Consider the following 22,804-nt stretch of genomic DNA (forward strand, 5'->3'; position numbering starts at 1 on the left):
CAGAAATTTAAGCCATCAGCCGCGTATGATTACAGTCCTTACACGGAGTACGATATGAAACCACTTTGCCATCCCTTCAGAAGTTAGTCCCTATCTTAAGCATGCGAGTTATGAAACTAAGCGACTCTAGGAGAGGGACCATGAGCTAAAATGTTAAATTAAGATCGAGGGAAAGTCGTTGCCGCGAATCGTATATGAAACAAATTGGCAGTTAAACTTTAGCTCGTCTTATGATTTTGTGTGATATTAGAAAATAAAATACTTTTAAGTAAGACTCACGGGTATGTTGATAAAAGTAGAAATAGTTAAGAATAACAAAAAAACTAAGTGCTTTTTGGTAACACACTTTGCACTACATTCCTAGGTAATGGATTTTCTATGTGATCGTATGCTATACAATTATACAAACTAACATAATATCTACTCTTAGCTACAGTAGTTTGTAGCTTCCATCAAAATAACTTCAAATATTTTCCTGTATTTAAACCCAAATAAATTAAATAAAAGCATCATCACTTTGTATGCCAAAAACACCTTTTCCGTCTATTTCCTTAATCAAACAACAAATATTGGGAGGTACGCCTCCCTCCGACCGTCAAAGATATTTTTGCGGGAAAAACAAACATCTCAATTAGGTACGCGGCCCAAAGTGTTTTATGTTGACAATGTGGATGGGTTTGCAAAAAAGAGTTTTTTATGGGGAAAAATAAAAAAAAAGTCTTTAGATTCCTTCTACTTACCTTAACTAACTTACCATATAAAGTTACATTTTTTTTTTAAATTCACATTTTCTGTGACACACCGAATTCAACACGGACTTAAAGCTTTTGGATGCAACATTAACCCGTATTCACAAACGATGCTTAAGTAAAGCAGCAAATCGAACGCACAGCGTTGATTATAACCAGTTAGTACTCTATGATTGGTTCGTGTGTGACTCTGTGCGTCCACGCGCACTGTGAGACCTCATAGTAATGTTTGTGAATACGCAAGACAAACACGTAGCTTTATAAACGCAACAAATTAATGACAAAAGCTCCCCAAGAACCTACTTTGTTACTGAGAAAGTAAAGAACTACTGACATGAAAAGTCGTAAAAGAAAAACTAATTCCATTTCATACTGCATCAATCTTAGTTAAAGGAGTCTGCGTACTACTGTATTTATATTAATGAAGACATCAAAACTTAGCAAAAGCAATTAGCGAGAAGAAACTACTAATGGCTTAATAACAAAAGTGAGATCTGTAGTCAAATGAAGTCACGTATAATCCAGAAGGAAACACCGCTTGCAGAGCATTCCGTGTCTAGGGTTGGCACATTACTAAATTTTGATGTTTTAGAGATTTGTAGAGATACAAAATGTAAATCTTCAGCACTACATTACTAAAAATCATAATTTAACAATACCGTCTTTTTAGCAAACGAAATTTTCAAGCTCTTTAATGTCAACTCATAGATCTTCCTTCAGATAAGGTTTCTTATAATTTGTCTGAAAGTCGAATTGTTATAATATTCTGCGACTATGATGATGATTAAGGGTTTTTACTTTCATATTTTTACATCTTCAAAANTTTCCCCGACATTCCCCGCTTCCAAGAAAACACCAGATTGAAATTCCAATTTCTTTATTTAAAAAAGTATTACTTTTTGCCCTTAATTCCGCAGGATTCAGTTTAGACAAAACGCTCATCCATCCAATTTAATTACCAAAGAAAATACCAGCAATGGCGCAGCGAAAGTTCTACTTTCTTATTCAAATAACCCTTTGCTCGGGAACAAAGGCGGCTATTCATTAAAATAATCCGCTGCAACTTGTGCAGTAACCGAGCCACAGCTCGAAAAGAACAGCCAGAAGCTATAGCCTTAAGAATAAGTAAGCCTAAGATTTTTTATAAAAATCCCGACCAACCAAAGGATTAAATCTGTACTCGAATAGATTCGAATATTGAGCTTCGTTCTATTCTATACATATAAGAGGTTAATTAAAATTTACTTTAACTCGATTGTAAATAGAATAAAATAATGAAAAGTATGAAGCTGAGTAGCATACCTTTTCGAATAAAAACTACAACACATAAGATAAATTGTTTGAAATTACAAATAATTTTGAGCACGCATCGCAGGTTTTTATATCTAACTAACAATCAACCTCGTGTTGACGATGAACCCGTTGTTAAATAGTGTTTGCCTTGATCGAGATGGTCTGGCTGTTCTAAATGAAAAATAAGGGCAATAATAATACCTACGAAATACTGTTCTGTCGACGAATTACTGAAGTACAGTTGAGTGAAGTAATTACGGGGTAGTCTGAAACATTTACGTATAGAACATACTAAAAATGCCAGCGTTTTAAAAGGGAGAAACCTTTTATGTCGAGAAAATTCGCTCTAAGTTTTTGAGCTTGCATTTGACTTTAGTTTTCAGTTCTTTTGTTTGAGCGAAAGAAATACTTGTTGTCGGTATAAAAATCCAGAATCACAAATTTATTGTCTTTTTGGAATTTAAAAAGATGAATCCTTTAACTTTTAAGTCACAACTAAATTCAAATTCTTCAACTAATATTATTTTAATAATCAATTAGCAGCATTAGACTAAAAATACCAAGAAAGGTAAAGAACGAAGCATAAATAAAACGCCTACCAATACCAAGAATAAGAATAAACTTCATAATAGAAAATAGCTCCATAATTGGGAATAAAATTAATGGCTATCGGTACAGTTCCAGTAATTTGGTCGGATTGATTTAGTTCAGCTACTGGCACGTGATAGCTCCACGTGTAGACAGAAGTCGCGCCAAAAGAAACCGGAAATTTGTATTTTATTGTAATTTTCCACGACGAGGAAGATCTTAACCTACATCTTACCTTGAGGAAAGTGATAATCAGGTCAAAGCTGGATGCGAGCTTCATGCGGAATCCTCAACCTCAGAGGAACTGGGTATTTTACCTATAACTGTCGAAACACAACAATGCTGTTAACATTGTAAGGTAAGATGGTGAAGCCCGCCAGGTGGACTTAGAAAAAGCCTGAAAAAAGGTTTTCCACAAAGACCGATCCTGCGCCGCCGCCCACATCCAGGCATCTAGCCGCGACCTACCTAGAAAAAGCCCTACCACCATCCAAAACAAGAAAATTTTGCCCCCACAGGAAATACGAATCCGGGACCTCTTGATCTGAGTTAGGTGATCTTACCACTAGACCACAAAGCTGCAGAGGTAGTTAAATAAATTATTCTTTAACAAATAGATCCATTCTGGATAGTATTAACATCGAGCGGTCCATATTCTAGTGATGTCAGTAAACCAATCTTGGATTGCAAAATGAAATTAATAATGTAATGACTAATGCCCGTTTTCTCCATTAATCCCTAATTTAAGTGACTCCTATGAAAACAAAATTCCTGATAGTATGTGTTACCATAGGGGTCACTTAAAATTAGGTATTGATGGTGAAAACAGGCATAAAATAATTTTATTATTCAATAGTCGATTTTTGTCTAGTGTGTTTATAAAATTGCCAGTCTCTATTGGCGTAGACTACACTTGGCGACACCGTGTCTGAGGCATATGGAAATTTGGCTGTCAAAATAATTAACTCTACCACATGTCACGTTGAAGGTCATTGACTCTACAATTACGCTAAGAAACTACATATTTCAAGAAAGAGTTTACACAACATTAACTTTGTAAAAACATATTCTCCCAAGTCTGGCATTATTCATTAATAATTTGTGTTTTTTTCTCCACAACCGTCACCAATATGATCTATTGCAACATTTTTATCAATAGCTTTTTAATTATTATGTCATCCGACCATTAAAGTCTGAATATCCGAAAACCTTACAGCTATATCAGCACACCGAACATAATTTAAACAACGTAGTAGGTATTATTAGTCGCTACCAACCATTCATTATATTACATATCCTTTGATCCTATCATCAGACTATAGTCAAAACTGAGTCATTTAAACAAACTTATTTAACGAAAAATGTCTCCACGCCATCCAATAAACATTTGCCGTCCCTGACTCCGCATTACATTACAAAACTTCGTCACAACAACCGTCTCGAATTAAACCGACCAAACTGTCAACTAGTAACTAGTGTGAACGTGGAATAGTTGTGAATGCTGCACACTAGTTCTGCGGTTGCCGACTAGTTGGGTTACCTTGCAACTATAAATTAACTCTCGAAGCATTGCAGTTTCGTCTTCACATACGTAAATGAAATGGGTCGCATTATGCAATACAGGTACTTTCTGTACTTTATTTGAAAAATGTAATGAGCTAAGTACTAAGTAAATACGTAGCAATTTCAAATAAATAAGGTCTAATCAACTATGTTTAATCAACTCAAACACACTGAAAGCTGTGTAGTACGAGAATCTAACGAAATAATACTACTGCCTTTATAATACTACTTTTCTATAATAATAATACACGCTTACAGTGTGTTAATAATAATACAAGTTTACAATGTGTATAATATTAGATTTGATATTAGAAGGGTTAATTGTTGTAGACTGTAAAAGACATCAGCTTAAATCACTCGCTCTAACTTTCGTTGCAATTATAAGATAAAAATTGCTACAAAATTAAAGAACTTATCACATTTAACTCAACTGAATCAGAATTATTTAAGCTATCAGCCGCGTATGATTACAGTCCTTACACGGAGTACGATATGAAACCACTTTGCCATCCCTTCAGAAGTTAGTCCCTATCTTAAGCATGCGAGTTATGAAACTAAGCGACTCTAGGAGAGGGACCATGAGCTAAAATGTTAAATTAAGATCGAGGGGAAACTCGTTGCCGCGAATCGTATATGAAACAAATTGGTAGTTAAACTTTAGCTCGTCTTATGATTTTGTGTGATATTAGAAAATAAAATACTTTTAAGTAAGACTCACGGGTATGTTGTAACAAGTCTGTTGATAAAAGTAAAAATAGTTATCATCATCATCATTTCAGCTATAGGACGTCCACTGCTGAACATAGGCCTCCCCCAATGCTTTCCACGTTGATCAATTGGTAGCGGCCGGAAAACGCAGCGTGAGACGTCCACCTACAAGATGAACCGACGACATCGTAAAGGTAGCAGGCCGCTACCAATCGATCAACGTGGAAAGAAATAGTTAAGATTAACAAAAAAACTAAGTGCTTTTTGGTAACGCACTTTGCACTTCACTCCTAGGTAATGGATTTTCTATGTGATCGTATGCTTAATTGAAACTAGAATCAAGAAATATTTTAGTCTCAAACTATTTTTGTTGTTTTTTATAAGATTTCTTTTTTTTATTATACAACCTAACATAATATCTACTCTTACCTGCATTAGTTTGTAGCTTCCATCAAAATAACTTCAAATATTTTCCTGCATGTAAACCCAAATAAATTAAATAAAAGCATCATCACTTTGTATGCCAAAAACACCTTTTCCGTCTATTTCCTTAATCAAACAACAAATATTGGGAGGTACGAGCACGCCTCCGACCGTCAAAGATATTTTTTCGGGAAAAACAAACATCTCAATTAGGTACGCGGCCCAAAGTGTTTTATGTTGACAATGTGGATGGGTTTGCAAAAAAGAGTTTTTTATGGGGAAAAATAAAAAAAAGTCTTTAAAGATTCCTTCTACCTACCTACTCTGATATAAAGTTGCATATTTTTTCCAAGTAGGTAATTCACATTTTCTGTGACACACCGAATTCAACACGGACCTAAAGCTTTTGGATGCAACATTAACCCGTATTCACAAACGATGCTTAAGTAAAGCGGCAAATCGAACGCACAGCGTTGATTAGAACCAGTTAGCACTCTTTAATTGGTTCGTGTGTGACCCTGTGTGTCCACGCGCACTGTGAGACCTCATAGTAATGTTTGTGAATACGCGCGACAAACACGTAGCTTTATAAACGCAACAAATGACAAAAGCTCCCCAAGAACCTACTTTGTTACTGAGAAAGTAAAGAACTACTGACATGAAAAGTCGTAAAAGAAAAACTAATTCCATTTCATACTGCATCAATCTTAGTTAAAGGAGTCTGCGTACTACTGTATTTATATTAATGAAGACATCAAAACTTAGCAAAAGCGATTAGCGAGAAGAAACTACTAATGGCTTAATAACAAAAGTGAGATCTGTAGTCAAATGAAGTCACGTATAATCCAGAAGGAAACACCGCTTGCAGAGCATTCCGTGTCTAGGGTTGGCACATTACTAAATTTTTATGTTTTACAGATTTGTAGTGACACAAAATGTAATTGGAATGTTTAGTCCAGGTGCTTTTCGCGATCTTCACCACTACATTACTAAAAATAATAATTTATACCTTCTTTTTTCAAGCTCTCTAATGTAAACTCATAGATCTTCCTTCAGTTATAAGGTTTCTTATAATTTGTCTGAAAGTCGAATTGTTATAATATTCTGCGACTATGATGATGATTAAGGGTTCTTACTTTCATATTTTTACATCTTAAATTAAGAATGGATGGTGTATGATTTTATAGTTCATAAATAATAATAAAAAATCCTAGGGAGTGACAACCCTGTCAAGGACATTAGCATTCCCGGTCGCGCTTCCATAATTACAATCCGGGAACTTTCGCTTGCAACACTAGTCGACTCGCTGTCGGTCGCCGTCAGATTCTGCGATAGAGAAAATTGGCGCGCACCGCTCTATGGCCCATAACTTTAGTGCAGGGACGTAAAATTTTCTTATCCCGGGACAATTTGGTCAAGGGTTTCTTTGTAGAGTAACTTCAGTACTTACTATTCTAAGTATTTCATCTAGGGTTTTTAAGATGTTATGAAGGAAATAAGGTAAGTTTACTAAGAACAACTTTTTACATGACCATTTTTTATTTGTTGCTCTTTTTATTGTTTCCTGCAAAGTATAGAGGGCAGCTGTGTTGCTTCTGTTTATTGTCTAAGCCATCGGCGCATCTAGCGTTGTATGGTTTCGCGGGGGGNACGGGGGGATTATCGGCAATCGGCCCGCTCGGCTTAACTGCGTTAAGTCGCTGTTGGTAAACAAAGGAAAATGGAAGAAATTGATGGAATAAAAAGTAATTCAGTTTAGAAATAAAGGAGGAAATCATCAAAGACAAAGAAGATAACTTAAATAATCTTTGATGATAAAGGGAGGTATTTTGAAGACGACAAAGGTACAATAAAAACATTAAAAGCGCTGACAGAGGAAGTTTAAATGATTTTATTTGGCACAATTGGATCATTGGATACATATTAAACATTACAATTAACCAAAGGGGCTCAAACGTGTATCCCGGCCGCTGATAATTTCATCTTTTTAAGAGTTCTTTTGCTACTATTATGTACCTATTCTATGTTACTACCTACGAACTGGGCAGGCTGGCAGGCAGCTTCCAAGACTGCTATTATTTCCTTCGTGATCAAGCTGTAGACCTTAGCTGCTGGTGCTGGGGATATCCCTGAAATGCAAAATTATTAATTTTAAAAAGGTAAACACACATAAAAACGATCCGTAAACCTAAACCTACACAAAAAAATATTGGCGCCAGCGCATGAAAGCAACGCATTAGGCATTAGCGTACGAGCAAGATCACGCGGTCATTGCCCCGCGGTTAGTTGCTATGCGTCATTCAATGCAGTTTTGAATTTATTCTTAGAAAATTAAGAAATAGACGTATGAGTCACTCGACTTCAGCCAAGGACTCGTAGCGCATGCGACGACACTTGCTACTATTTGTACGCCATGGAACTAATTTGTTACGAGAGACTGAACAAGCGGATTACGAAAGAATTGTGGATATATTTTTAAAGATGTTTATAACTTGTGAAGCTACTGGGTTAATTGAAACGTTGATCTATTTTGTTTTCTTGTATCTATGTTGAAAGAAGCGGGTTGATGAGCTTTTGGAAACTGAATTATTTTGCTTTTATAAGTAGATTCTAAGACCTTACATAAATGAGGAAGTAATACTTCAACAAAAAACGAATACAAAAGCGACTAGCTAAACAAAATTTTTTTTTTGTTTAGCGAGTCGCTTTTGTATTCGTTTTAAATCTCCGTCTGAATGTTGTGCTTACCCTTAAGTGACATATATATCAGAATGTTATGTTCATAAATATTAATCATAAGAGTATAATATATATGTATGTTGTTGGTGTGCCATATAAATAAAAAATAAATAAATAAATAAATAAACAAAAATATTTCTGAAATTATTTTTAAACGCTTTTGAATGTGCTTCAGCTCAGTCGTATAGAATCCCATTTTTTCAGAAGTTTTTGTAACGTTAGTAACATGAATGCGTTACAAAAATAGTATAAGCATAATAATTATGGCAATAAGCAAAAATAGCAATTCACTGCTTGAAATTTGTAAGTTCTGCCTGTTCCTGAAAAATACAAAAATGCTTGGCATAGTTTAGAATACTTGATGCAACAATAAAAACATCGGTTATTACCTCAAAGCTAGCTTTAGTCTGACAAGAAACATATCCCGGTAATGATAATAGAGTATAGTCGCTGTAGTAGTCGTAAAAAGGTTTCCGTGTGACACCTCCGCGGCCGTGGAGAATCAGTAATGATGAGTTAGGGATATTTTTTATGACGTTAACGGGAGTACAGGTGCATTATAGTATCGTAAATCGTTGCAGTCAAAGTAAGAAGGACAAAACAAAATAAGCTAGTGCAGTACTAGTAGTCTGTTACTATTTGCAGAGTAAATACAAATGAGTAGGTCATCTTCATAGAAACGCACCGAGCGCGGTTTGTATGTGAGCGCACGCCAATACGTATGCGGCGCGCACGCACCCACTGACAAAATTCGGGGCAACTCACCGCTAATCAACGCTAAATTTTGTCAGTGTGTGCGTGCGCGCCGCATACTTATTGGCGCGCTCACATACAAACCACGCTCGGCCGTTTCTATGAAGATGACCTACTCATTTGTATTTACTCTGCTATTTGTTTTGGTAAATTACGTAGTGGTGGCAGGGCAAGCTATAATTTGGGACGTGAATAAGCGCCCTGGAAAAGGCTTTAGTACTGAATAAAAGCTTTAGACTTTAACTTCGAATTAGCACTTAATAGCAACTTCTGTTCTTTTCTGGGTGTCTTGCATTCTGCAATAGGTATACCTACATTAAACTGATGAATTTCCTTTGGGCTCTAAAAGAGGGCTTCTTATTTTCTCAGTCAATAGTAGAGAAGCCTGCCATAGAGTAGTTTCTGAAAAACTTAACTGAAACAGAATAACAAACAGACACGAGTGATCTTTTAAGTTCCATCTATCAAGCAGTTTCTAAAGATAATGCTGGTGACAAACACATTACATGGAACTGTTAAAAATAATAGGATGGGAGTTAAAAGCGAAATCAGATTACGAGTTGCAAGAATAAGACGAGTGCTTGGCCAAATTTCCTTAACCATGACATCATCAGAAGTGAAGTGCACATAAAATAAAACAAACGTATTGTTCGGGGAAACGTGATGTTCCGCGAAATGCGGGTACTTTACAGCATAGTGTAACACGATTATTATTCTGTGTATTTTCTTTTTTATTTTAATCCATTGCAGATAATTGACTTGACAGTGGTGTACAGTCCTATCAACTTAAGCTGAGAATTGCATTTGTGTGAGTGATCGCCAAAAGTACCGTTAGTAAAACACATACAAATAAAATTAATGTTTTATAAAAAGGAAGTCTATAAAACACTTGCTACCAATTGGGCCGATGTAACGACACTTGACACATCCTTTTAAATAAATAAATAAATAAAAACAGGTCCTCGCTCAGCATATGCCAAGGCACGAAGTACCTCGACGCTGATAATTCTGCGAGCACGGTTTATAGAGAGTCCAGCCAGCCTTACAAAATACAACAAAAAGACAAACTTTATAAAATTACAAAATAAAAACAGACTAAAAACTTTTCGTTCACACCTTTAAAATACGTATTCAATTTGCATAAAATTTCTTTCACTTGGCTGCTTAATGGATTTCGTACAGGAAATTCACTTACAGTAGGAGCCATTTCACTAATATTTGGAACACAATTACATAAAATTACACGTATCTGCTACCAGTACCGGGGGTGAAGTGAAGTATGTGAGCGACAAGGAAGCGGTGCGTGGCGGACGCGCCGCGCTTCAGGCCGCTTGCTATAATAAACCATGCGCGGGACGCACCGCGCTTCAAGCCGATTACCACTCTAAACTATCGGTGTGCACTCACACAAATGCAATTCTCAGCTTAAGTTGAGAGGACTGTACGTCAATACTTGCAAGCTTGATCGGCTTAACAATTCCAGAATGCATGGTCCTATAGTATGGTCGTCATGCGGGAGTATTACTAGTATTGTTTTACGTAACAAAATCTACTATTATGTAAAGGTTCCGTTAATAATACTGTTATACTATTTATTTGTTTCTATTAGGGAAGGAGTTTTACATTTTATATTTTAAATTATAACTCTAATCTTTTCGTTTACTGCGTAGTGTCAGCACCTCTCTAGTCCTAATAAATCAACCTCTGTTGTCTTGATCTCCCGTTTCTTAGAAGAAACTGTATGAAATTATGAACTTTTAGAAAGCACTGTCTAGCTAATCCAAAATATTAGACCCCCTGATCTGTCTGGAAGAAATCCCTTCCTAAAGCTACTTTGTCGTAAAATTTTAGTGTAGGTTTTGTGTTAAAGAGTATCTTCTATGTACCCAACTGTATTACATACTACTTTTAATTAAATCCATCGAAAGGCGATCGGACTTGACATTACGTGCGGTGCGGATATCGGGCCCGCGCGGCGACGCGTGATGCGCACTCAACTGTGAATGTCGCCCATCCAAAGACAGGCTACTGAGAACATCGGTCAGGGTTGACAGTGGCACAAACATAACTCTACTGAATACTCAAAATGCGCTTTTAAACATGATCTGGTTAATAACTTCGACAATTATTTAGAAAAACAAAAGCAACCCTAATTCAAATTTAAGCGCGATTTTAAGCCTGCGAATGTGCTGTCAGCGAAATTACAAGCTAGTGAGAAAATCAACAAGGTTTTGCTTTTATGCTCAGAACTTTTTCAACTTCAATTTAAAAATAACACTCGTAAATGTGCTCTCAACAGATTGAATATCACCTGCTTAGAGCTTGAATCTTTACACAAAAGCTCCTCAAGTTACCTTTTACATAAATGGTAAATAAAACCCACGCTCTGTTTAAATGTAACATAATAATTTATCGCAATTCAGCAAGAATTGCGATAAAATGACGTTCTTTTGCAGGTTTAACACTGCTAAGTGACAACCTTACGGTTTTCATCGGAGACTTCCGAATATTTTTTGTCACCGCCTCTTTGACTGAAAGGTTCGAGGAGGAGGTTGAATGGACTCATATTTACACTTCCACTCCGAAAACCTGAGGGTACAAACATCCTGTATCTGTAGCTATATCTTGCCATGTACACTAATGTACAGCCATCTGCGAATGTATCTACAGCAGTTTCGAATATTTATTAAGGACTTTATTTTCATTTAAAAAAATGATTAAAGGCTGATTTTTCAATCGTCAGATATCTTTTAACTGAAGAATAACTAGCTTTTGCCCGCGGCTTCACCCGCGTGAAATTCAGTTTGTCACAGATCGTCATAAATTATAGCCTATATGTTAATCTGGGTTATAAACAATAATACTGTAAAGTTTCAACAAAATCCGTTCAGTAGTTTTTGCGTGAAAGAGTAACAAACATCCAGACATCCACACAAACTTTCGCATTTATAATATTAAGTAAGAAATATACTAAAACTGTCAATGTGCCAAACTTATTCTTCAGTAAAAGTTATCCGACGATTGAAAAATCAGCCCTAAGTGAATAAAAACCAAATGACAGAGTTAACTAGCTCTTTTATGCGTACCTAAGTTATTTTTTGGTCGTCAAATTTTTCATAAAATTTAAATTATACTATTCAAAAGCATAATAATCACTTCTAATTATTTAAAGACCTCTCATTTTAGGTCTATTTTCGTTTCACAGAAATATGAGGTGTGAATAATTATGATTATATTCAGTGAGCTTTAATTCGAACTTTAAAAGGTAGTAAACAAAATGGAAATGAGCAAAATTTCCATGTCGTCGAAGTGGAAAATTGCGACAGATGATACCCGGCCATAAGAAGCTGGGAGTTAATCGAGTTACACGTGTTGAACAGGGCCACACTTGGATTATTTTCCAGAAAACCTCCAAGGCGAAACCTTCAATTTCAAATTAGATAATCGCTTAGGTATTGCTGGAGTAAATCAGCTTGTCTGTAGATTTTCTTAAGATAGGTGGCACAAAAATATTTACATTAAAATATAATTTTACTACTAGCTTCTGCCCGCGGCTTCATGGGCAGCACTTTGATTGAGATAATGTATTAATTTCCATTATTAAAGACTTTTTTTATGTGGCAGGAGGCAAACGAGCAGACTATAAAACTCTTTTGCCAAAAAAATATCACGATCTTTTTGCAACGCTGGGCAATCAAAATGTGCGTACGCGATGAAAGCCTCACGACCTGACCCCTACACACTCAGCTGTGTGCTACATCAAGTTTTATTCCCTGTTTAGGTTAATCAAAGAAAGTTTAGGTTAAGACCTTACTTCGGCCCTGGTTTCAAACATGCCATGTTCACTTTCCATCACCGTGGCACACCAAACCGTACGATTGAAGTTGTAACGCCATGTCCTCGTCGATGCGCGATAAATGTAATCAAACTCCGTTTCTGAAACAGTTTCACGACTAATTTGTGTGTAATTAACTTAACAAACTGGTTTATGAGATTTGCTTTTTGTGGTGATAAAATATTACTTTATTTTATAAGTACTTGGATCAGAGACTCTGTACCAGAATGAAACTATTTACAGAGCTTAAACTGGTGTTTTAAGCTTATAACTTGGTTTAAAAGAGACAAGCAGATCTTCTTTAACACAGACCATAGTAACTTGAGCGCTTATTGAGTCCTAACCCAAAATTGACTTATTTTGCATTTTCACAATATTTTAATATAATTAAATATTTTATGTCTTTTAAAATACAAAACTGAAATTTTGCACTAAATATCACCGCCCATCACTTGCTTGCCTAAACCAATGCCATTGTAGAAAATTGCTATGGTAATATTTGACCACATTCGCACCAATATGCCTGCCTCACCAATTGCAAATTGAAGGATAGACATTAATCATAGCTCTACCATTCTTAAAACTTAATGTTAAAGCTGTTTCATCCCTTATAATCCTATACCTAATTATATGTATGCCGAATCGTAAAACAGTAAGCTATCACAGCAGTCATTATCGTTGTCTCCAAATTGCTACAGTAAGTAATACTTTCGTGAAATTGAGTGAGTATCACGTACGCAACATAATAAGTGGCTTGTACGCTCGTTTGGTAAATACGTGTGTCCTGAGGATCGGATTAAGGCATAAAGGCCGTAGCACACTAATCAACCCAGAAAGGGATCGTAACCGTATCAACTCGAGGCGGTCAGTATTCTTTGTATGATACTCCATTCTGCAACTCACACTTATCAGCAGCGTAACGTAAACGACTAAAGGCGATACTGTATTGATCCCTTTCCGAGTTTATAAGTCTGCTATGACCTTAAAACGGCACAGTTGAGCGCACGTAAATTGAGATTAATTAGCTCGAATCACTGGAAACTTAGATTTCTGGAATCATATTTAATGTTGTTTTGTTTGATAAGGTAATCCTATTTGGGATTTAATGTTCAAAACGACAACTTTCCTAGAGATAACCATGGATAAGCTAAAATAAAATCATGCTGAAGAGTCGATCTATGGTAGATAGGAAAGTAGATGGCCGGGCTGGCTGGCTGAGAAATGTAGGTTGAATATTTTGCTCCAAAGAATCTTCCAGCGACTTGGCCCACTTTTAGCTTGGTCCACGGGCTAAGTCACCGCATTGAATATTTAAATATATTTTCTTAAAGCAACTGGGCCCATTCTAATTTAAGATTCTAGAGTAGATTTTTGTTGATTTGGTGTTTAATTTATTAATGCATGTCAACGTGAAATTGTGAACTCTGTCAGTTTATAATATAACGCGTTAGATTGTAAACTAACAGTGGGTTAGGTTAGGTTAGATTGTAATTTAACTACGTCAGATTATAATCTGACGGAATTCACAATTTTACGGTGACATGCACATTGAAGGTGGGCCCAATTACTGGAAGAAAAAATATTTAGTAAATTCAATCCAGTGTCTTGGCCCGTAGACCAAGCTAAAAGTGGACCAAGTCGCTGGAAGACTTACTTACGCAAATTACACATATCAATTTCGATTCAAAGCTATGTAATTTACTGTATTGTATTTGCCATACACGTTTTTCAAATACGAATTCTGTTTGTTCACAGATACAGTGTTATCCTGACAATATCAACGAACGCTTCTGACGGGTTTGCCTTAATAAACGGTAAGTTCAATACACAATTTACATTCTTCTTTATTTCATACATTGTGTTTAAAAGGAACAAGGAGTAGAGATGAAAAACTAAAAGTATCGTCAGATGTCAATAAGACCCGTTTTCTGAATTGATTCAAGGTCATGGTAGGTACTTAGTGAAAATAATTTGAAATGAAACCTAAAAGATTTTGAGTTTGAATCAGGTTTTAATTTATCGATTAGTTATAGGTAAGTATACCTATAATATGATCTATTTAGTTGGCAGTTACAAAAAATGTACTTACAGTGACAGAAAATTCATTTGTAAGTTACAACTGTGAATGAACTACAAATTAAACATCATACGAGTAAATACAAAATTCTTAATAACCATTATTTATTAAAGTACTTTTACCTTAAAATAAATGTAAAACGATTTTCCAAGTATGTAACCTTCAGTTCATTGTTAACACGATGTAGGTACAGTCAATGGCCTAACGCAGAATATTTAACATCTAGACGCAATATAAGTAAATACAAAAAGATTTCTGTTGTACCGCGTACAGACAGACAAATAGAATCCGAAGTATTGATCGATTAAATTTTTGAACGAATATTGAAAACTTTTGGTAGATAAATCAGCCACTCAATTTAGAAGTTTACGAGGTAAAGGCACGTTCACAACGCAATTCAAATAGCGATGTTCAATGTTTACACAATGATTTCATTAAGCCCGTTTCACGTGTAAGATATCTAAATATATAAAAGGAGAAACTGACTGACTGACTGACAGATCAACGCACAGCCTAAACGGCTAAACGTAGGCACTTGAAATTTGGAAGGGACGTAGCTTAGGCACCGTAGAGGTGCACTAAGAATCTAAATATATAAAAGGAGAAACTGACTGACTGACTGACAGATCAACGCACAGCCTAAACGGCTAAACGTAGGCACTTGAAATTTGGAAGGGACGTAGCTTAGGCACCGTAGAGGTGCACTAAGAAAGAAATTCCCGAAATTCCCACGGGAACGGGAATTAGCGGGAAAAATGGGATTCACGCGTACGAAGTCGCGGGCGGCCGCTAGTTGTAAATATTTCAGGTTGGTTTGAATCCATACATCTGTGAGCGGTTAAATGAATCTTAAACCATAACTGTTCTATTGCTTATAAACTTATACGGCCATAAATTATATTATTTAGGTCCTTAAAGTTCAATTTCTGTGATCAAAACCATAACACTTTTGTCTTTTTGATATTCGGATCAATTTAGAATGCTCAAACAACGAAAATGCTACAACTGCAATAAGGAGAGTCATATGCACACTTTCTAAAATCGCCATCTTATCGCAAAGCCGATTTCCTGCACAAATCACCTCCATAAATAACCGAGTTACTTCAACTCATCATCAAAATTACGACAAACATGATCGCAGATGTCACCAGTAAAGAGTGACATCACAAATAAAATGTCTCAAAACCGTAACACGCAATATCCGCTGTGTGTACGCGACCTTTGGCGGGCGGACAAGGGCGGCTAATGTCAGACAGTGTGTTCACCCGCGCTAAACTAATTGCAGCGAACAATACTGGGATTTGTACACAAATGGGATTATCGGAGGTATTGACGTTTATGACGGTGATCAGGCAGATTCGGTTTGAGAGGTCGTTACCTGGTCGGACGATAGGTTAGGACGGACTGAAATGGCAGATGAGTGTTTAAAAATGGTGCCCGTGATTTGTATAATTATTTCGAATAACTATTCCTTTCTTTGTGGTTTGAAGATTCATATGGTAATTACTTATTATTACTTCGAATAACAATTCCTTTCTTTGTGGTTTGAAACTTAATGAAAGTCAAAAAGGAAGAAAACAAAAGATAATTATAATGCTATCAATATTCCCTTTGGAAAGAAATCTTTTAAATAGTATTAATGTCCAGGTTTTTTAGTTTCTTTTAGTTTCTAGATAAGATTTTACGCGGTATTAGAACTTAGATCTTAAACAATGATGTAGTAGAGATAATTATGAAGAGTTGTTTTCTGTTGTGGTTCCAGCTAGATTTCCAATTGTTTATACTTTAAATAGACTGCAACAACTCCTACATGTTGTAAGAAAAAAATGACTGCCAAAAACAAAAGACTCTCGCACAGAGTTCATCTTACAGAACCTCAATCTGCACTCATTAGCATTGTAAAACTATATTACAAGTTGTGACATTGTAACCTCCTTGCAAGTATTGTGCTTGTCATGTTAAGTTATGCGGCAAGCGAAAATAGGACACACGTATCCAATGAACTAAGTATTGTATGCTTCATTCGTATTGTGTGAGCAGTTGTGTATTACCTACCTACCTACTCGTAGTTTTATTCAAATGCAGGTAAATAAATAATAAAGAATAGGCAGTGAGTACAGAGTTACAGAATTTTAAACCATTGATTTTCATAAATAAGTCTTTTTAGGTAGCCTCATTTGAATATGTATTGTGTTTTAAGAATTTTAGATTCATTTTTAGAATACTCCTTTACTTATTTTACTCATCAAATCCAGTATCAAAAGAGGCAAATTCTCTAACTTCATGTTTTATTTTTGTCATTGTCACAGGTCCATAGTTAGTTACATTGCTTTGTATTTAATATCAACTTACAAAAATAAATTATTCCACTTGTGACGACCGCGAACAAAAAAATTTACATGCCATCCGTCAATGTCAAACTTTTCCTTTTTTATTTTTTTCATTCGCCAATCAATACGTCATTATAATATTAAAAAAAAGAACGTGCATTTTCGTATACTTATTAAAAATTCTCGCCAACTGTGTTGTCGAAAATTGAAAACTACCTAATATTTATGTGCAAAAAGTAAAAACGGTGTATTAGGGCTGCAACAAGCTACGAGTCGCATATTTATTTATTTAAAAAGGTGAAATTGCCGAGCTTAGATAGGATCCCATTCCATTTGAGATAATAATCCAATACCTACCGTTTGATGTAAAAAGGCACTTTATACTTCATATTAAGGTCTTATAACATAATAAACCCTAGATCCCTCATGAAACCACATAAAAACTCAATTCAAATCCAAATCACATATTGAATTCATTTTGGTTTCAAGCACAACTTTATTATGTTAACACATATTTTTACTTGAATATGTATTTATTTGTCACCACAGTCTTAATACTAACAATTTCCACACTTATTATCAAATTACGAACCTTTGTTCAGCTGCTTTGTCAACCCTACAAGTTTGCAAAATTACAAAGAAACGCGCGATTTGGGCATTTACACGCTACAGCTGAGGTAAAATCAGATATTTACCTACTTGTCTCATAGTAGTATTATTTTTATTTGCATTTTCAGGAAGTAATGCTTATTACCTTTCATTGTATGTTTATATGAACATTTTTAAGGATAATAAAGGTATTTCTAAATAAGAAATTGGTCATGATGACGATTTAAAAAGGCCTTAAACTCGAGAACAAAAACGTTCATGCACATAATTAATCGTGATATCTTACTGACTTAAATCGCAATGCTGAACAAAAGAATTAATATGAAAATTACAACTGCAAGTACATCATCCATCTTACTGAATGCGAGCTACTAATCGCAAACAAAAAGGCATAAGTTAACACATGTTTTCAGCGCCACAATCGCTGGAAAATCGCTCCGTGTAAACCCGCAGCGGTATTTTTCACGCGTGCACAGAGGGGGGCGGGGGGCGCGAACGCGAACGTTTCAAGGTCATCGGTGACGTCACGCGCGGGCGCGTTGACCCCCGAAACGGGTCGCGGATCTCGATGACACTTGTCGACTCGAATCAAGTTCGCGGATCGAGATTGGGAATCGGATTCAGTAGCTCGGACTCGGAACTCGATTACAATTCGATTTATTTACCGATAGTAGAGATGCGGTTTCGGCTACCGCAAATAATCTAGTTTATTTTGTAAACAGATCTGTTTTAATGAATTGGTTTCGTCACGTATTGAGTTAGGCCAAAATGCTCTAAATTGAAGTAGGTTATTTTAAGGATACCTTAATCAAATGCCGTTCAACTAGTTATAACTTTAGAATGGTGATTTTAGAATCTGTAGCGCTTTATGAATTGCACCTAAATAGGTATGAATAGTGACTATATAGGACTTGCTAATTTTTGTAACATAAATCCGAGCAACATTAACTACGAGCTTCATGAAAACACACTCATAATCTTTTATTAGATAAAGTACTGACAAGTATACAGAGACTCTGTATGTGTCGATTTTTTGATAGAATTTTAATAAAATTGACAGTTTCTATTGGCAGAGAGCCGCAGACTAGGTATACATAAAAAATACAAAATAAATATAAATATAGTACGCACGGCGAATAACAAGCCATTGAAAATGTACATCAGATAGCGAAGGAAACTTCCACAGTTGCCGGGAGGCTATAAAATAACTTTGTTCATTCACATGAGCTTATTATTCGAGTCTCACCTGTCCGTGGACAATAATTGCTTAGGGTTTTCACTGTCGTTTTTACGACATTTTTATTGACATACAGTTTTGCGTGTCATTGACAAAGACAATAAAATTTCTTACTTAGTATCCGCAGAAATGGACTGAAAACCAAACAACTGTTTTAGTGCGACAGACTCTGGATTTTTCTATTAATTTTCATTTTGGTATGTCCAGTCGGCAATTAAAATAGCACCTAACACAAATGCGATACCCCAAAGTGTACCAAAGTCTGTAAAACTATACGTATCTCTTATCCCGGGAAACGGACGATACTGATAAGAGCTCTATGTGGATCTCAAGTCAAAACGAGGTCAGATTTCCATTCATAATTATTTATAGAGTTTATTTCTCAAAAGATACTAAGTCCTTGAACAATTTTGATACTATCTAAAGTTATGAAATGCCATTTACTGCCAACTGCAATTTTATAAAGAGTTTATAATAGTGGTTCGAAAGCAGCGCCCTGCGGCAGTCCGCTCGGCATGTCCGTCACGTCGTCTGACGCGCCCGGCTAATCTGACAATAGCCGTCGCGAATATTGATGCTTCATCCATCACTGGCGAGTCACCCACTATCGCTCACTGTGTCGCAACTTTTTGTATCATCTGTGACACACGGTTAAACTGTTACATCGTGCCTTGAAAATCTGATAACATCAAATGTCTGGTAGACGAGAAGGTAGCTGCAACACAAAAAGAGTAACATAAACATCTCTTGAAGTGGAAGTTTTTTACTATTTATTTTAAAGCCTTTACTGTATTGGGAGATGATCGCAGTGGAATATTTTCATTTGATTCGATAGTTTTTTTCTATGTTTGTGATAAAGCGTAAAACGGCAAGAAACTTCACTTCGTGATCATGTTATAATAACCCAGGCCACCTATTTAGTAATTTGTCTTTATTATTTGTTGTCATAAGCCTTACAGAAATAGTATTTTCAGAAAGTAAGTTTTTTAAATATGGGGGCGTTCATTAATTACGTGAGACATTTAGGGGGGGGGGGGAGGGGGTCAAGAAAATCCTCACTAAATCTCACGTAGGGGAGAGGGAGGGTTTTGACAAATATCACGTAATTTTTGAAAAATTGCCAAAATTGTCTCACGTAATTAATGGACGCCCCATAAGCAATGCAGCTTTTTGGTTAACTGCACTTTATTTTATTCGCTAAAATTCCTAGATTAATAATCATCGCTTGTTTAATCATTTTAGTCATAACATTGCCAACCTATACCACTTATATTTATGCTTTATAGCTTCTTGACTTTTTGAGTTTTTATGTATCGTTTGTCCATCAATTCAGTGTCAATATTCTTGCAACGATCAGTCAAAGACATCATTGTACCGATGACATTAATTTTGTTCCCAATCAACGTGGGTGGTACAAGCTACCGGCCACAATGTCGACGTTTTAATTAACACTAGAAGTGCCGAAGATTACGACCCCCCTAAAAGNTAATCCGAAGCCAAAAATATATTTTAATAGTCATGTCAAAAATATTCGTAGGAATAAGTAATGATTTTGAAATATTCGCATGGTATTCCAGAATTTGCTCGAACAATTTTACTTATTACATTCTATTTAATATCATTCATGTTCAAATTGCCCTGTTCCGGAATCCTGAACCTTATTATACTCATCATTTTCTGGTTCATCTGAGACATTTAATAGCTCTATTATAAATATCTAGCCTTTCTCCGCGACTTCATTCACATTTTGGTCTCAAAAGTTCGAATTCTTGCAAAATGAAACGTGGAAATAATTTTTCAAATCTTCATTATAAGAAATGATTAGATTCTTCATTCAGGACGGTCCATCTCCTCAAACTCCTTCAAGATTTTTTTAATAGATTAGTAAAATGAAAATATCTGTACATCAAAAATTGTTTAAAGGCTAAAGCGTGAAGGAAACGTACCAACCAAACTGACAAAATCACTTTTACGTTTATAATGTTGTATTATTTGTTTGCTGAATAGCTGTATAATTAATTGTTTATTTATTATTCGATATTCCTGACAAAAGTTCCCGTGAGATTTTCCTTAATGTTATTTATTCTCTTTTCTTTTTCGATTTATTATAATAAGCAAATTGTTTCAATTGCCAGGAAGATGTTTTGATTCAATGAATTTTTATATTTACTTTGTCTCGTGTAGTCATTCTAGTTTTTGATAAATAAAATAATTATAAGAATTGACACAGTAGGTCTTACAAAATTATTTCTGGACAGTAGGTACTATACGTTTCGCTTAGCATGCCGCCTTAGAAAGTTCTGCAAAAGATGCATCGGTAAATACACCTACTGTGGTACATGTATACGATAGGTCATTACTTTTAAATTCGCTATAAAATTTAGCTTCACGACTATTATTTCGAAGTGAACGCCTCCCAAAGCACCAATTTTCATTAGCGTAATATCTGTAAAATGTAGACGTGGCGGGCAAGAATTTATCGGCTCATTTCTTACCGCAGCCTGCCGCTAATTGATTGCTTTGTTTACTCTGGATTGGTTTATACCGACGATTTGCGAAGCAACTCCATTAGAGGCTGTAACCGATTTTATTCAATGACTACCACTTGAGTAACTAAATGGAAGGATAATTTTGGAAACAATAATCCAAGAAATTACATCACTAAAATTTTAATTGAATACACTGAGTCAAACCACAGTCATTTTATGCCGTCAGCATGAAGCTACTGTTGCTAGATAATGTGACATTCGTTTTCGATTTGAAATTGGGATCGCTCTTTCTCCACATGTCTGGTTATCTGTAAAATACGCCTCCATTTCCTCAGTACTTACCACCTTTTACTTCAATATTTTGAACTGATCACACTGAAAAGCCAGTAGTTTCTGAGAGAACAATATAATATGGTTAAAATCTCAAATCTTAATTGGATCGTACTTTAAAACGGTATCCGAGCAGTTTAATAGCTTTTCTAAAAGGCAAACGTGTTAAATTCATTACATTTATAGTTTTAGACAGGTTAACTAGAATATGATACAAAGATAGCCAGTCCGTAATTTGAGGTCAAAACAATAAGCTGCCTTCAATGGATTTGCCCTCTTTCATATTTAATACGTTACCTAACATTTTATATTAAGTGTTGGTAACCGTATGAAGCTCGATTGATGCCTAATCTTCATCGCCCTAAGGATTAACAAATGGAAAATCTGTTGATTACATAAATTCAGGATTAAGAATCAAGTCGCATTCACTCAGACTGTAAACTTTAAACGAGGCAATTAAAACTATTTCAATTTCGCTTTTAATTAAATCCAGCTTCTGTTAAATATCATTTGTGTTGAGCTTTGCAACATTTCCATTTTTATTTCACGATTTCATGCGCTATACCGCGCTCGCGCTTTGAGTTATTCGCGGCATAGTTTGTATGGAGTATGGTCAGAGATTTTCAGTGGCACGTACATTTTAGTGATTTAGTCACGCAAACGTTTGAATTTTAATAATAAATGCACGCGGCGTCCCCGATGACCGATAAAGGGGTCGTCCGCAAGTATGAGGTAATGCTTCAATGTCGAGTTAGACACCATCAATAACATGGGCCTACTTCGTTCATAATTCACGGTCGATAAGGGAGTAGGGTCACCTATAGTAGAGATCAGCCATCGCAGTTTGTGCAAACAGCGTATACAAGTAATATTATAAGTGGAATATTTCGATGAAAACAAAGATGATGCATAAGTGTGACTGATACTAAATTAAGAATGAGTACTGTGAGAGACGCGAGGACCTGTGTTCCACGCTGCGTAAATACTTCGAATGACTTAACATTATGTGGCACATACTTGCTACTATTTGCGACCAAATATTATTTGGTTGCAAATTAACCATGTTCAACCTCGGAATATT

General features: G+C 35.7%; 1 protein-coding gene across 1 annotated transcript in view; it reads left to right on the plus strand.

The window, feature by feature from the left end:
- The window catches only part of LOC114360333 (uncharacterized), a 140,882-nt gene that overhangs the window by 22,657 nt on the left and 95,421 nt on the right, over positions 1-22,804 (plus strand). The window contains exon 2 of the mRNA XM_028315018.1: positions 14,407-14,465. The gene's annotated coding sequence lies outside the window, so the exon portion shown is untranslated. The remainder of the gene's footprint in view (positions 1-14,406; positions 14,466-22,804) is intronic.

The sequence above is a fragment of the Ostrinia furnacalis genome, unplaced genomic scaffold, assembly GCF_004193835.3.
Source record: "Ostrinia furnacalis isolate ACB-3 unplaced genomic scaffold, ASM419383v2 OfSCF4936, whole genome shotgun sequence".
Taxonomy (NCBI): domain Eukaryota; kingdom Metazoa; phylum Arthropoda; class Insecta; order Lepidoptera; family Crambidae; genus Ostrinia; species Ostrinia furnacalis.